General features: G+C 49.8%; 1 long non-coding RNA gene across 1 annotated transcript; it reads right to left on the bottom strand.

Moving 5' to 3' along the window:
- Positions 1–8,692: 8,692 nt before the first annotated feature.
- On the bottom strand, positions 8,693–13,541 carry LOC119086333. Its single transcript, XR_005089581.1, has 2 exons — positions 13,331–13,541; positions 8,693–9,106 (listed from the first exon to the last, which is right to left on the bottom strand). It is a non-coding gene; the product is annotated as an uncharacterized LOC119086333 (long non-coding RNA).
- Positions 13,542–15,041: the final 1,500 nt, after the last annotated feature.

Raw genomic sequence — 15,041 nt, 5'->3', positions numbered from 1 at the left:
TATCTGGCGAGACCCCATCTCTGAGCCAAAGCAGCCCTCCGGGAGGCTTCTCCAGCACCCAGCTTGATGGTTCTTCACACTCCGCTCTTTGGTCGCCTTAGACCTTTGCCTAATGGGCACACCACAGCTGCCGGAGTCTTGATTTTTCATGCTTATTCATTTTGAGGGATTGGGAAGCTCATGGGTCTGGGTAGCCAACTGGCCCCATTGGTGTTGGATCACTTGATGGGGTGGGGAAGGATTCTGGGGAGACAGAGGTCCTAGGGGGGTGGCAGCAGGTGCAGTCGGAACTTGCCAACCCTGATATGCAAGGGCAGGTCCACCCCTGGCCCACGGAAGGACCTTCTGGGATTCATTCTATACTCTGTTTGACAAATTCCTACTGAGGCTCTCTTATACCTTGGCATTGTGCTGGGCACCAAGTTCATAGTCAGAAAAACAATGACTTTCAGTCCTGGCCTGAAGGAGTTTTTAGTTACTCAAGAGACAGTGACACATGCTAATTTGGTGAGGGCTGTGATGAGTGGTGAAGCTTCCCCGAGAATGGTAGGCACTCATAGCCTTAGTGGGCAGGGTCCTTTCTTTTCAGCTCTCAGAATGCCCAACTTGCTTCCTGGACGACCCTGCATTTCCCTCCTCTAGCCCTTTAAGAGGAGTACCAATTCTCAAAGCAGAGGCGGTTCTGGGCACGCGGCCCGAGCTTGCCAAGGTGTGTGTGTGTGTAGCTATAAATCAATGCTGGCATGCTTTTGGCAGGGGGCTGTCCTCTGAGCTGCCCAGATGGCAGGCTGGCCTGGGGCTCTAGGGGCAGCCAGGCACTCAGAAGGAGAAGGGGGGAGACAAGCAAGGTGGAAACACAGCTGGGTCTTGGGTCTCCAATCACATATGTACACCTCTATCTGTGAGTTCTGGGGCAGGCAACATGCCACAGTTCTTTTCTTATAGGGACCTTCAAGCTGGTGTGGTCTTTTGAGGTCATTACCCCTGCCCCTGCCAGCAACCCAGGCCTCACAGACATCCCCAAAGGTCATTAACGGGCACCTGGGGTCTGTCTGTTTGTGATCTAACCTAGACACTCCGCCTGTGGTTCAGCTCTCTTCTTTCTTGCTGTAGCTAACGTTCTTCCCACTCTGTGAAGAACAGCAGCTCCACATTTGGGGAGGTGTCTTTAGGCTGTGGTGATGCATACCCCCGTCTTCACTGTCGGCCTCCCAGGAAAGCAAGGTACAAACAGTTTTGAAGGTCAACTAGGGAGGGGGAGGGGGGCACTACCCTTTGGGGGTTGTCTTCCTCAGCCACCCTCACAGGTGCTGTGACAGAGGGACCACTACCAGAGGGTAGTGACAATCTCAGCACCCCAGCCCAGAGTGGGCTCAGTGGGCTTGAGAGAACCAGAAAGTCATCTTGCTTTAGGTCTGCCTGAGCATGGCATGAAGGAAGTCTGCAGACACCCACAAAGAAGCCAGCAGATGGGTGCCCTTGCACCTGCTCCCAAAAGCCAGCCAAGCAGCCAGCATGCTTCAGGAGCAGTGAGAAGCTCCCAAGCCAGAGGGCAAGAGCGTTCCCACCTGTCCTTGTCCTCAAGTGCTCTGTGAAACACCAGAGCTCATAGGTTCCTAGGGACCCAGCATCACATACTTCTCTATATGGAGGAGGAATCAGCAGAAAGCCCAGCCTATCTGGCATGGAGCACAGGGAAGGTGGGAGGGGAGCAGGGGGCTTCTGGGGCTCTTCATTCTGGAATCCCGTTTTGGCCTATTCCAGAGAGTATCTCCTGAAGTTTAAACTCCTGCCTTATCTCAGTTGGTTCTCTTGGCTAGCTCTTCATTCTCCTGGGATGGCTGATCTGACTGCCAGAGTCATTTGCTGGCTCTAATTTGTATTTAAATGAAAGTTTCTACAGGCAGGGGCTTAATGTGCTATTTCAGTGTGCCTGCCTGCAGCTTGGAGAAACTGAGGGCTCGTGGGAACCTTTGCATCCAGGCTGACCCCTTGGGCCTGGTCCCAACAGGCATGCCCCTCTTCTTGTGGTGCTGTCCAAAATGAGACACCCAAGGGCACCCACCCATAGGAGTTCCCCCATTTTCAGCATCTGGGATGACTTCCCTGATCTCAGAATCCTGGGAATATCCCAGGAAGTAAGAGACAGGAGCAACATGAGGCTACATTTAAAATACTGGGTTTAGCCGGGCGGCAGTGGCACATGCCTTTAGTTCCAGCACTTGGGAGGCAGAGCCAAGTGGATCTCTGTGAGTTCAAGGCCAGCCTGGTCTACAGAGCAAGATTCAGGACAGGCACCAAAACTATACAGAGAAACCCTGTCTCAACCAACCAAACAAACCCAGTATTTTGTGTGTGTGTGTGTGTGTGTGTGATACATATATTATATATGCTGTGATTAAAGGAGTGTGCCACCACTGCTCAGCTAAAATAGTTTTAACATTTACTTGTTCTGTATGTGTATATGTGTGTGTGTGCAAGCTGCTCTCCCCTTTCAAACATGTGGGTTCCAGAAACAGAATTTAGGTCCTTAGTCAGGGACCGAATTCAGATCATTAGACTTGACAGCAAGTGCCCCCCCCCCTTTTTTAACCTACTGTGACTACACAGAGAAACCCTGTCTGGAAAAATGTGTTTTTAAAGGTTTATTTGATGTGCATGAATGTTTCGTCTACATGTATGTGTGTATATATGTGCACCATATGCATGTCTGGTGCCCATGGATGTCAAAATAGGGTGTTAGATCCCCTGAAATGGGGATGGTTATGAATTGGTGGCTCTAGAGACTGAAACCCAACCCCCTGCGAGAACAAAACATGCTGAGCTCTCTCCCCACTCCCACCGAAGCTGCATTTTAAAAAAAGATTTATTTCTTAATTTTTACTTATATATTCATGTGTGTCTGTGTATGTGTATGTACACATGTATGCAGTTGCTCTCAAAGACCAGAAGAGGGTGCCAGACCCCTGAAGCTGGAGTTGCAGAGTCTGGTGTGGATGGACTCAAGTCCTCTGGAGGGTCAGCAAGTGCTCTTCACTGCTGAACCATCTCTCCAACTGCCAAAGGCTACATTTTTACAGCACTTCTTCCCAAGCACCCTGCTGTGGACCCTGGGCCTGCACCATAGGCCTGTGGAGTAGGTATTGTCATCAGTGGGGAGCTCGAGTGGACATTATGTGCAAGACCATGCAGCTAGGCGGAGGTGGAGCTGGGATTCCAGCTGCAATGATCTGGTTCCAGATCTCTGGTGCTGCGCCAAGGGATGGCGCTTGAGCCAAGATTTGTCTGTCTCCCTTCCCGGTCCCTGACCACAGTGGGGACTTGTCTTTACCCAAGCACCGGAGGCACTGACCCTCCTGCTGTGTGCTCCCGTGTCTTCCCACTACAAAACGAGGATAAAGGACTTGGAGGAACTTGCAGGAAATATCAGTGAGACATTCTTCAGAGCAGTCATCAGAGCATAGGTCCAAGGCAGCTACCGGGTTCCTCTTGTGGTCTAACCACAAGCCTTCCTGCTATATTTCTTCTTTTTGTTTTCAAGTAGCAGCAATGATTCTTTATTACTTAGTGGAAATCATTAGGAGAAAGCTAGACACGTTCATTCATCCAAATCCCTGCTCTGTCTTTCAGGAGTCTTGGAAAAGAGTAGTAAAACTGGGCTGTCTCCTCCCCAACTACGGCCAGGCAAGCCCCTCATTTTCCAACATGAAACAAAGACATGTTAGGCCCCACACTGAAGAACTGAAGTAGATAAGAATTCTTAAATATTAGAGAGGGGGTGGGGATGTGCCCAGCTGGCACAGCGCTTGCCTGGCATGCTCAAAGCCTTCGGTGCTACCCCTGCACCACGTAAACCCAGGGGCGGAAGCACCTGCACATTTGAACAATTAGGAGTTGGAAGCTGGATGATCAGGAGTTCAAGATCAAGTCCTTTTGAACCTCCAGTTCCAGTAATTGCCACTTCAGATGTCCCCGAAGTTGCTCAGTGGCTGGCCAGGCAGCCAGCTTTCTCCACGCTGGGTCACACTGTGCTGCAGCAATACCCACTCAAGTGTGCAGTGACTCATGCACTCATCCTGACAGTCGGGGGACAGAAAGCCGCTTCACTGCTCAGCAGCTTCTCTGTGCACTCTTTCTCCTGAGAAATCTTGATCCGCACTAGCAGCTGAGGTACTCCTGGCTGGAACCACTGCCAAGAGGCGAGGAGAGAACGACAGTGCCAAGGAGGCAGCTGAAGGATCGTCACCCTGGGAGCCACAGCGCGGCTTTATTTTTCCAATGGGCCATAAAGACTAGGGGAGGCAGGGGAGGAGGCCTGCCAGACTATCTACAGTTCCCAAATGCTATGGCTGTGCCAGGAACACCTGGGGAAGCCATTCCTTACAGGCTCAGGGCCAGGCCCTGGGCGCTGACTGCCTGCTTGCTGGCTCTGTGACCTTGGGAAGATACTGGAGATCTGTGCCTCAATTTCCCCCATTTTTTTTTTTTTTTTTTGGTTTTTCGAGACAGGGTTTCTCTGCGTAGTTTTGCGCCTTTCCTGGAGCTCACTTGGTAGCCCAGGCTGGCCTCGAACTCACAGAGATCCGCCTGCCTCTGCCTCCCGAGTGCTGGGATTAAAGGCGTGCACCACCACCGCCCGGCCAATTTCCCCCATTTTAAAACTGTGAATAGTAATGGTAGCTGCTTCGTGCAGACATGGAACAGAGACAAGTTAATAGTTACAAAACATTCGGCCAGCTGGGAATGGTGAGGCACACCTGTAATCCCAGCACTTGGGAGGTGGAGGCATGAGGATCAGGAATTCAAGGCAAACCTCAGTTACACTGTGAGCTTGGGGCTAGCCTGTGCTACATGAGACTCCATCTCAAAAGGAGAAGTTGTCAGGGCTTGTGGTCCACAGTAAGCCCTACATAAAAGTCACCATGTAAAATTAAGCAAGCTATATAGGCTGTGGCCTTACAAACTTCTTCGTATAATCTGCCCAGCCTTGGCTCTCTTTTATGTTTGTTGTAAGGAGTGAAATCATACAAACAAAAATAACACCATGTTCAAGCTTGCTGGGTGTCATCTAGATCACATTGGAAACCCGACTGAGCAGGTGCCAAGGGATGCTAGGGTGGTTACTCGTCGACATTGGGTTATCTGTCCTGCTATGTCCTCCTCCTGGTTCCACATCAGCAGCTCTCTGGCTCACTGGAGTCTTCCACGGATAAAATCCAGCCATCTTCATAAAAACGGGCAGCTCGTCAAGTGTTAGGGTAAAGCCCTGGAAAGACAAATTGATCCTTCCATCTCTCCCCTGAGGCAGGAGTAGCCACTATACAGTGAAGGAGGGAGGGGAGAGGCTGAGAAGGCCAGAATGGGGCTGTGGTCGGTTATTTCTTAGCTTTAAAATGTTGAGGTGGCTCAGTGGGTAAAGATGCCACTCACTGCCAAGTCTGGTAGCCTCAGTTTGATCCCTGGAACCCATACAGCAGGTGGAAGATGAGAAATTACTCCTACAAGTTGTCCTCAGACCTCCAGACATGTGAGCATGTGTGCACACACAAGGACGTATTCAAAAAATAAATGAATGTAAAGAGATATTAAAACTGGCTGTATTATACTCGCTTGGGAGGTGAAAAGCAGGTTGACCATATGGCTCAGTTGGTAGGATAGCATGCAAGAAACCCTGGGTTCCATTCCCAGTGCAACATAAGTCAAGTGTCTTGGTGCACACTTGTAATCCCAGCACGTGGTAGAGACAGGAGGATCTAAAACTCAAGGTTATTCTCAGAAGTCCAGGCCAGCCTGGGCTACATGAAACCCTGCCTTAAAAAAGAGATGAAAAGCAGTCAGATACCTAAATACCTTGGTGTACAGCTGGTCTAATAAATAGCAGCTATTATATAGACAGCGTTTTGTCCTCTCATGAAGAGGTAATGCTGATTTCCAGACTAGGAAAGGGGTGATAACAGTTTCTTTCCAGAGAGCATGCAATAAATCCCTCATCCACTTATTCAACAAATGCAACCTGGTGTTGTCTGGACCTTTGTAGGTATCTTGCTGTTCCCACTGGTATGTCAGGGTTGATGTAGGTAGGGCAGAGTCTGGTGCTGGCAGACAGAGTGGACTGAAGGAGATGAGATGGGGGCATGGGGCAGGAGACCTGGACTCGGAAGCAGCCACACCTTCAAGAACTTGACTCTCCCTTGGCCTGGGAGCCTCCATAGACCTTCCTTTGCCCGTAGCATGGTGGAGACAGAGGATTACATGGGACCATCCTCAGGGAAGTGTCCCCTGTTTATGCTGACTCTGAAGCTACAGCAAGGGGCCAAAGATGAGTCTACGGCCCTCTCAGCAGTTTAACACACGTGAGTCAGGCCTGACCTCATCCTAGATGGCTCAGACTGCCTAGAGACAAAAAGAGAGAATCATAGTATCTGGACATGGGAATGACCCAAATGCCCATGGACTGATGAACCCGTACCCGGAATACTGCGTGTCTAGTGTGGAAACAGCTCAGCCATGAGAAGGAAACAAGGATGGATGTGTACTTTGACACAAACACATATGAACCAAGGGGAAGAGGCTGGTCACAGAAGGCCACCGCGTGTCTAGTGTGGAAACAGCTCAGCCATGAGAAGGAAACAAGGATGGATGTGTGCTTTGACACAAACACATATGAACCAGGGGGAAGGGGCTGGTCACAGAAGGCTACGAACCACAGGAAGCCATTCCTATGGCAGTCCTGAGAAGGAAAAGGCATTGAGGTAGAAAACAGCTCATTGGCTGCCTGGCTGTAAGGGATACAGGGAATAAGTAAGTGGTCACCAATGGGCAGGAGGCTCTCTCAGGGGGCGAGAATATTCTTAAACTGATTGTGCTGACCGTTGCACATGTCCATGAAAATATGAAAGCCATGACCTGTCCGTTCCAAGTGGAGTTGTGCTCCGTGTGAGTTACACCTTAGCAAAGTTGTTTTGAAAAAGAACGTCAGGGGGAGAGGGGCCTCTGAGATGAAGCAGAAGGGCTGAGGTCAGAAACAAAGGCCAGGCAGTGCTATCCTGGCTGCCCCCCAACTCCCAGACTGCATCTCCCACAGCTAATGCTGTGGTAGTCCCCAAGCCATGCCTGGGGAAGATAAATTGACCCCTCAAGGTCTGGGGCTGGGTCCCTTCTCCCCTGACAGCTCCCTTTCTGTGTTTTTTCTGGCACAAGAAACACACTGTCTTCTTGTATAAATAGGGGGATTTATGACAATTTCCCTTTCTCCTTCCTGGTGGGCTAAGAGGTGGGGCCTAGGGGAAGAGGAGCCCTGGGTTCCAGATAGAAATGTGCAGAGACTAGAGAGGGGCTGAGGGACCCCTTTGCCTGCTTTGGCTCTGGCCCCAGCCTGCCTTCCCTAGCGTTTGAGCATCTGGTGACAAGGTGCGTGGAGGAAAGGTGCACACCACCCCTTCTCAGGGCAGATAGCCAACAGAAGGAGCCTGGGAGTCCAAATGCAGACGGACTGCCCAAGCTCTAGCCAAGGGAATACAGACACCACCCCGCTTCACTCTAGATGATCCAGGCTGTCTAAAAGAGAATCGTAGCTATCGGAGGCTTGGACACTTTGCCACTTGTTGGTTTTTGTTTTGTTTTTTCCTCTCTTGTTGTTTTGAGATAGGTGGTCGACTTGCGCAGCTGAAGCTGGCTTCCGACTCCTGCTGCCTCCACCTCCTCAGGGTTGCATTAGAAGTCTGCGCCAGCATGCCTGGCCCCTTTTCTTTACCAAAGCCTTACACAGCACCCCAACATGTAAAGTGAATGTCCCCTGAGATTCTCCAGGGAAATACTGGGATTCCTGAGCCCATGTGGTTAACTGTCAGGGGATGGCCTAGTACAGGTTGCTCTCTAAGGTCTCCTCCAGTTCTGACCTGAGGAGTGGATTTGGCCCAAGGTGAGCCTGACGTGATGGTGCACATCTGTATTCCCAACACTTGAGAATTTGAGTCAGGATGATTATGAATTCAAGATTAGCCCCAAACTACATACCAATATCCCTCAGAGATTACCAGGCATGAGGGTTCACAACTCTATTTTTAGCATTTGGGAGGCTAGAGCAGAGAGAATTAATATAAATGCAAGGTCAGCCTGGGCTACACAGTGAGTTGCAGGCCAGTCCATGTTACAGAGTGAAGACTGTCTCAAAACACCAAAAACAAATCAAAACCAAAATTAAAAATGGAAGTCAGCTCTGCTACCTACAGTGTATTCATTGGCATATCACTTTCTTTCTTTAAGCCTTATTTGTAAGTTGGAAAGTATAACACTTTCTCAGAGGGTTTTCAGGACAACTGTATAGACTTAGACACCTTAGCCTGGTCTATGGCTCAACCAATGTTATCATTATCATGGTCCCACCTGGGGTGTGATCCTTAACATGGATTTAAGTCAGCAGATGTGCTGTGAGAAAGTGTATAGGAAGGCTGATCAAGAAAGGTTACAGGCCAGGCAGTGGTGACACACACCTTTAATCCCAGCACTTGAGAGGCAGAGGCAGGAGGATCTCTGTGAGTTCGAGGCCAGCCTGATCTACAGAGCCAGTTCCAGGACAGGCTCCAAAACTACACAGAGAAACCCTGTCTTGAAAATACAAAAAACAAAAAACAAAAAACAAAAAAAACAAAAAAAAAAAAAGAAAGAAAGAAAAAAGAAAGGTTACAATAAAAAGGCTCCAGGCAGCAGCCACACTTTATTCGTCATGGAAATGACAGCAGAAGCAGCAGGCAGAGTTCAGTCAGCTCTCCTCCGTCTGTCACGTGGGGACTCGGGTTCTTCTCAACACTGTTGCTTTGCTCTCTATTAGGGACCACTCCCTCCCTCTTCAGCTTCCAGCCAGGCCGCATCTCAGTTTCTATCCAGGACAATGATGGGGCACAAAGAACTTACCGTGCCCTCGTGCCCTTGTGCCCTCATGCTTGGGGGACCTTACTGGGCTCTGGCTCCCACTGGCCACGCCTGGCAAGGGTGCTGGGAAGTGGAGTGTTGGGATAGAAGGCTCTCTGCTGTCCTACAAGGAGGGAATGGGCTTCTGTGACAACTGGCGCTCTTCACTGAGGACTCAGATCCTCAGTGGTCGTCCCTGGAGAAAAGACGTAAACAAAAACCATTGCATGGAAAATGGTGTAGCACAGTTGGGCCCCTGAGATTCACCCATGCTCAGCAGTCCCAGGAGAGTGACTTAGCAGCCCCCCCCATGCAGAATTCCTTCATCCTTCTCCATGTAGATATGAGGATAGTTCTTGTCTCTACAGCCTGGTCACCGCTCCTTCTGTGGTCTTACTCGCGACTAACCCTTTTCCCCAGGGTATCTACAAAAGCAAGGCCACTGGACAGCCTGACTCTGGAGTGGAAGGAGTGACAGAGACGAGGCATGGAGGGGGGAACAGGGGCGGGGAGCCAGGTTCTCATCTGGCAGCCACAGCATGAGTTCTGTGCCACTCAGATCCTGTGACCTAAAGTGGACTCTCAGAAACAGACGTCTTCAGAAGCACTAAAACCCACTTGTCAAGATTATTGTGAGCAGCCGGGTGGTGGTAGTGCATGCTTTTAATCTCAGGAGGCAGAGGCAGGCAGATCTGTGAAGCCAGCCTGGTCTACAGAGCAAATTCCAGGACAGCCAGGGTTAGACAGAGAAAACAAAAAGAAAAAAGAATGTAAAGATTATTGTGAGCAATACCTGGCACACAGTATGCCCTCAATGAGCGATAATTACTTTTATTTGGTGCCATCAAGGCAAATAAGGTTCATATCCCAGCTCTTAGCCAGCCTTGGCGTGATTCTTTCTTCCTCCCTTTCCTCATCAATGTATAACGTCTTCCCTGTATTTTCTATCATCTGTCCCTTCCCATTCATTGGAATCCTGACCTATAGTTACCTCCTCTGGGAAATCTTCTCAGACAGAATATCAGAATATTATCACACACACACACACACACACACACACACACACACACACACGCCAGCTACTCTAATATCCTGGCCCCATTCTGCCCCCGACTTTACATGTGTCCTGCCTTTCCCTTCAGATGATTTCTTTCGTCTCCTTCTTCAGAAGTGTACAGCATGGGAAGGCATTAAGATGTGTTTCTGTAGACCAGATATGGCTCCTACCTACCCATAAGCCCAGCTCTTGAGAGGCAGAGTCAAGAGTCAGGAGAACCAGAAGTTCAAGGTCATTCTCAGCTACATAGCAAGTTTCAGGCCAGTATGGGCTTCATGAGACCCCATCTCAAAATAAAACCCCAAAATCCCATGGCTCTACTATAGTTTAACCATGTAACCATTTTGTGTGTGTGTGTGTGTGTGTGTGTGTGTGTGTGTGTGTGTGTGTGTATTTCTATAATCCAGAAAAAAGGATCAGAGCTCAACTTCCAACATGGATACTTTTTCACTTTGACTTTGTCAGGTCCCTTTCTCCTTGGATCTTGTTTGGCCTCCTGCTGAATGAGGTCTAGAATATACAGAGTATTTAGTAAGTTTTGGACTCTCTACCATATGCATCTCCCCAGCCCACTCCCTGGAGACTACTTTGTCACTATAGGGAGATATGGGGTCAAGAAAGCAAATTCTCCATCAATAGCATCCCAAGGGAAAGAAAAGAAGATGGACACTGGGGGGGGGGGTACCATCAACCCAGGAGCCAGAAGAGAGACAGTGAAGAACTGAACCCCCACAGCCTCCAGGGTTACTGGCTGCCTCCACACATCTCCAAGTGCTAAGGATGGCGTGCGGGTGATGTGCTCACAGTCCTGGCGAGCCCCGAGCTCCCGGTGCAGGGAGCCTGCTCAACCTGCCCATTCACAACTTGCTCACCCAAAAGGCAACACTGTCCACAGCAGCTAACTCTCATGCAGCATGAGACTTGAGTTGTTCTGGACGCTTTGCACTGAAATTCCCTTCTTCCTTGCCTGAGCCCAGGTGTTATTAACTCTACTACTGATGGGAAAACAGAACAGTGGAGAGCTTGGATAATGGCCTGAATAGCATACAACTAATTCAAGGCAGGACTGAGAATCCAATCCAGCAGCTCTTAATTACTGTATCAGAAAGAGAGCCAACATGTAGTAGTGGTGTCTCTGTATCAAGCATGATGCAGAACACATCATGTGTGTTTCTTAAAAACCCACACAACCTTAAGACAGGTCCTTCATTGTATAATCTTGCTTTACAGACCAAGAAAAATCTAAAGCCACCCTCTAGCAGCTGCAGGACCCCAGCTGCATGCCTAAACCCTGGGAGTGGGCTTTCAGCTGCATGGGCCTTTCTTTATAAGCCTATCCCACCCATGGCTCACATCCCTTGTGTTTCCAAATTTCTATTTATCTCACTGCCACCTTCCCATTTTCCTAGCCCCTTTTCCTCCACCACATTATCTCCTAAACCTTTCTGGGTCTCTCTTTTGACCCCCACCCACCAGCACTCTCCCACAGCGTCTGCTTTGCAGGATGATAAAGAAGGAGACACTCAGATTTCCCCCCACTGTGCCTGGTCTCAGACCCCCAGGGAAGGCCCAGCAGTGGCCAAGCTAGACAGCCAGACATAAAATCCTGCCTGCTCCCCCTCCCTGCTTCCCATCACTCATCTGGGAATCCTGGGTGAGGAAGGGAGCTAAAGTGCAGAGCGTTCATTTAATATTAACAAATTGAAATGAATTCTTTTAATGCCAATTAGCTTGGAGCGGCCCCTTATTAATAGTAATTTAGATTCATACTTGGAGAATCGGGTGGGGGTTGGGCCGCATGTGCCCAGAATGTCAATGTGACAATGGGGCTGGGACCAGAGGGGAGGGGCAGCTCTTCCTCTGCCCAGAGAGGGACACGGGACAGACACAGTCACTCCAAGGCCATCCTCCCAGAAGGTGAGGTACTCTTGCAAATTTTATTTTTGTAGCTTCAGTAATTCTGAATAGACTGGAACTCTAGATCACACATTCCAGTAGTTTACCTTCTTAGAAACACTTAAAAAAAGGAAGAATTAGCCAGGAGTTGTGGTGCACGCCTTTAATCCCAGCACCTGGAAGGTAGAGGCAGGTGGATCTCTGTGAATTCTAGGCCAGCCTGATCTACATAGTGAGTTCCAGGCTAGACAGGCTACATAGTGAGACCCTGTCTCGAAAACATACAAATAAACAAAAGGAGTATCCCCACCACTGCAGAGCCTGGCTTGATCAAAAGCAAAGTGAAAATAAAGATCATGTTTCTCTTCTGGAAATTCTCCCCTAGGAGATAAAAGGCCCAACAGCCTGAAATGAAATTTGCTTTCGTTTTTCTAAAACTTAAGGGAAAAAGCAAGAATTAAAAATTCAACCAAAGAATTACCCAGAATAGACAAGTGGAAAGAACTTCAATCTAAAATGAAAAGTTGGAGGTCATTCTGACCTTCCTATCTCCATTAACTTGGGAAGCAGAAGGAGGTGTCCCCAGTGGGGCAGTGCAGAAATAGGACAGTTGCCTCTTCCTCCTAGGCACCCTTCTTAGGGCTGGGGAGGGGCGATTTAAATGCTGATAATTATGGAAGGTGTGGCTTCTGAGATGGAGGCTGGAGTGGAAAGGGGGGTGAGGGAAAAGGAGAAATGTGCAGGATGGTGAAGCTTAGAAAATAAAAACAAAAATGGCTTAGTACATAAAGGAGTAAATATGAGGTCAGGTTTCTTAAACCGAAGTGAATACATAAAAAATCAAGGCAAAAATAAAAGGGAAGAAAATGTGTGAAATATTCCACATTGTTCTTCCCACAGGGGTGTTGGAACTGACCCAAGGAGAGCTTGTTCGCACCCAATAGGGTTTCCCAAACAATAAAGTCATTTCCAAAACAAAAAGAGGGACCAATACAAAACTGAATGCTAGTCCACCTAGAGGGGGAAAAAGCCTGGAGATTCTGAGCAACACAAAAACTAGTAGGGAAAGAGAAAAACGAATAAATTTAAAATATGGGAAGCAATTATTTGTAAATGCTGACCTGGAGGATGGTTGGAGAAGGGAGGTGAACTTAATATTGCTGAAGAATTGGTGTACAAAAATGTAACTCATCCCCAGGGAAAAGTAAACTCTCCCGGAGTGGAGTTCCCTAGGGAACAGGGGAAAGACTTCTGAAAGAATATAGCATCGACACCGACCCCCGCACGGAAAGTACACACGTCTTAATATCCTGCCCACCATAGGATTACGGTAAAGAAAACAAGAGGATTGTTTTTCTTTCAACTATAAGAAAAACAAAATTGGATTTCAATTGTGTGACGGGGCAAGAAGGGAGGCTAGTCTGCAGGTGCCTGAAGAGGTGGGCTGAGGGGCAGAGACCAGCTTACCTGGCTGCGCTGTAGGTCAGGAGTGGTCGAAGAACCCTGCTCAAGATTGCTTCGTAGGAAAAAAGAGGGCCAGGGGGTCCGAATGCCCCCTAGACAAACAGGCTGGGCTGAAAAACTGGGGGTGCTGTTTCCCCCTCCACCAGCCTCCCTCCCACCGGTACCTAGGCCTAGAGAGCTACTGAAAGTTACAAATTGCTTCCATTATTAGCTCATCCCGGGCGGCCTGGTCATTGGCTAGCCCGAGAGCACGTGGTGTCTTGTACCAATAGATCGAATTTCTAGTTGCAATTCTCGGTCTGTCCCTCGGCTCTGGGAAGTGGCGCGGGGGGGGGGGGGGGTAGTAGCGCAGGGGCGGGGTGGGGCCAAGGGGACCCTCTCCGACAAGTGGGGGTCCTGAGCGCTGCCCCAGAAGGGGTCGAGAGAACGTTGTGGGCTGGAACACACACACCCGCGGGGGCAGAAACTGGACGACACAACGGGCGTCGCCAGCATCCAGGGCTCTGTCCCTCCTCTCAGCAGCCCCATGTTCACCACCTCTGCGTTAGCACCCTGTGGGCCCAGGGCCGTCCCCGGGCTAACGCCAGGGCGCTCTCGGATGCTCTGCGAATCGCTGCTCAGTTCTTACTTTGGGGTCCCGCTTCTGCCGGCCGCTCATTAGCGCTCCGGCCCTCTTGGGCATCTCAAACTCGCCCCCGGGGTCAAATGTGCGCCTCTCCTGGAAATCCTCTACGAAGGGGACAAACTTTTGAGTGGACGAAAATCTAAAGGAGCCTGTCTGGAGCAGGTGAGCGGGGACGGGAGCGCGAAGCTTCAGTCTGGAAATCTGCGGCTCCAATTCTCTCTCCTCTTTCTCCATCACGCTTTCTTCGCTGGCTGGCGAACTCTGACCTGCCCGCCTTTAGCCTTCCAAGGGATCTGGGCTGGGGGTGGGCAGCCATCAGTCTTGGGCTTAGGGCATCTTTTCCCTCCTGAGTTTGGGCGCTAGGGTGGCAGGTGGCGGGTATGGGATGGGGTGGAGTAGGGTGGGAGGGGGTAGGGAGGCTTCTGCAACTGGGGAAGAAAGGAGAAAATAGGGGCAGAGAGATCCAGTGTTCCCAGGGCATTCTTTCTCCCAAATGCAACTTGCAGGAACTTCGAAAAAGTTCTTTTCCAAGGGCTTGGGGGAGGAAGCAGAGTTGGGGTTTGAGATTGTAGTTGAGGCGAGTCCTCCTCTCCTTCAGAAAGTAGGAGGTGTCGCTGGCTCCAGGGTCTAGACTAAGTACAACCAAAGAACTAAGTAGTCCCAAACCTGCTTACCCCAATAAGCCCTTAGGGACTCTTGGAGATCGCCAAGAACAGGTCCACCGGAAGGGAGAGGAGCCAGAAGTGTTGGGAAGTAGCAGTTTCCGGCTGTGCTGGCATGCTGGCAGGGTAAGGCCCTGCCTTCTTGGGATCTTCCCATGATTTTAATTTAGGAGAATACTCCCAGTACCTTTACACTGTTTCTAATCTAGCTTGAGTCAGAGACCCATCTCTCTAAAATGGTCTCAAGGGTGCATGCAGCTCTTCCCATCCCCACAACCCTCCCACCTTCTCCAGCGCCCCAGGGAGGCCAAGGAAAGAGGTTCCCCCCCACACCACCGCTGTTCTAGGGGCTAATTGCCCTCCTCGAGAGATGTCAAAGAGAATTAAAAGCAGACGTTGGGTTCAGGGAGCGATGTTGGAGCCAGAC

This window comes from Peromyscus leucopus, chromosome 20 (assembly GCF_004664715.2).
Source record: "Peromyscus leucopus breed LL Stock chromosome 20, UCI_PerLeu_2.1, whole genome shotgun sequence".
NCBI lineage: Eukaryota > Metazoa > Chordata > Mammalia > Rodentia > Cricetidae > Peromyscus > Peromyscus leucopus.
This window is presented reverse-complemented; position numbering and strand designations above follow the sequence as displayed.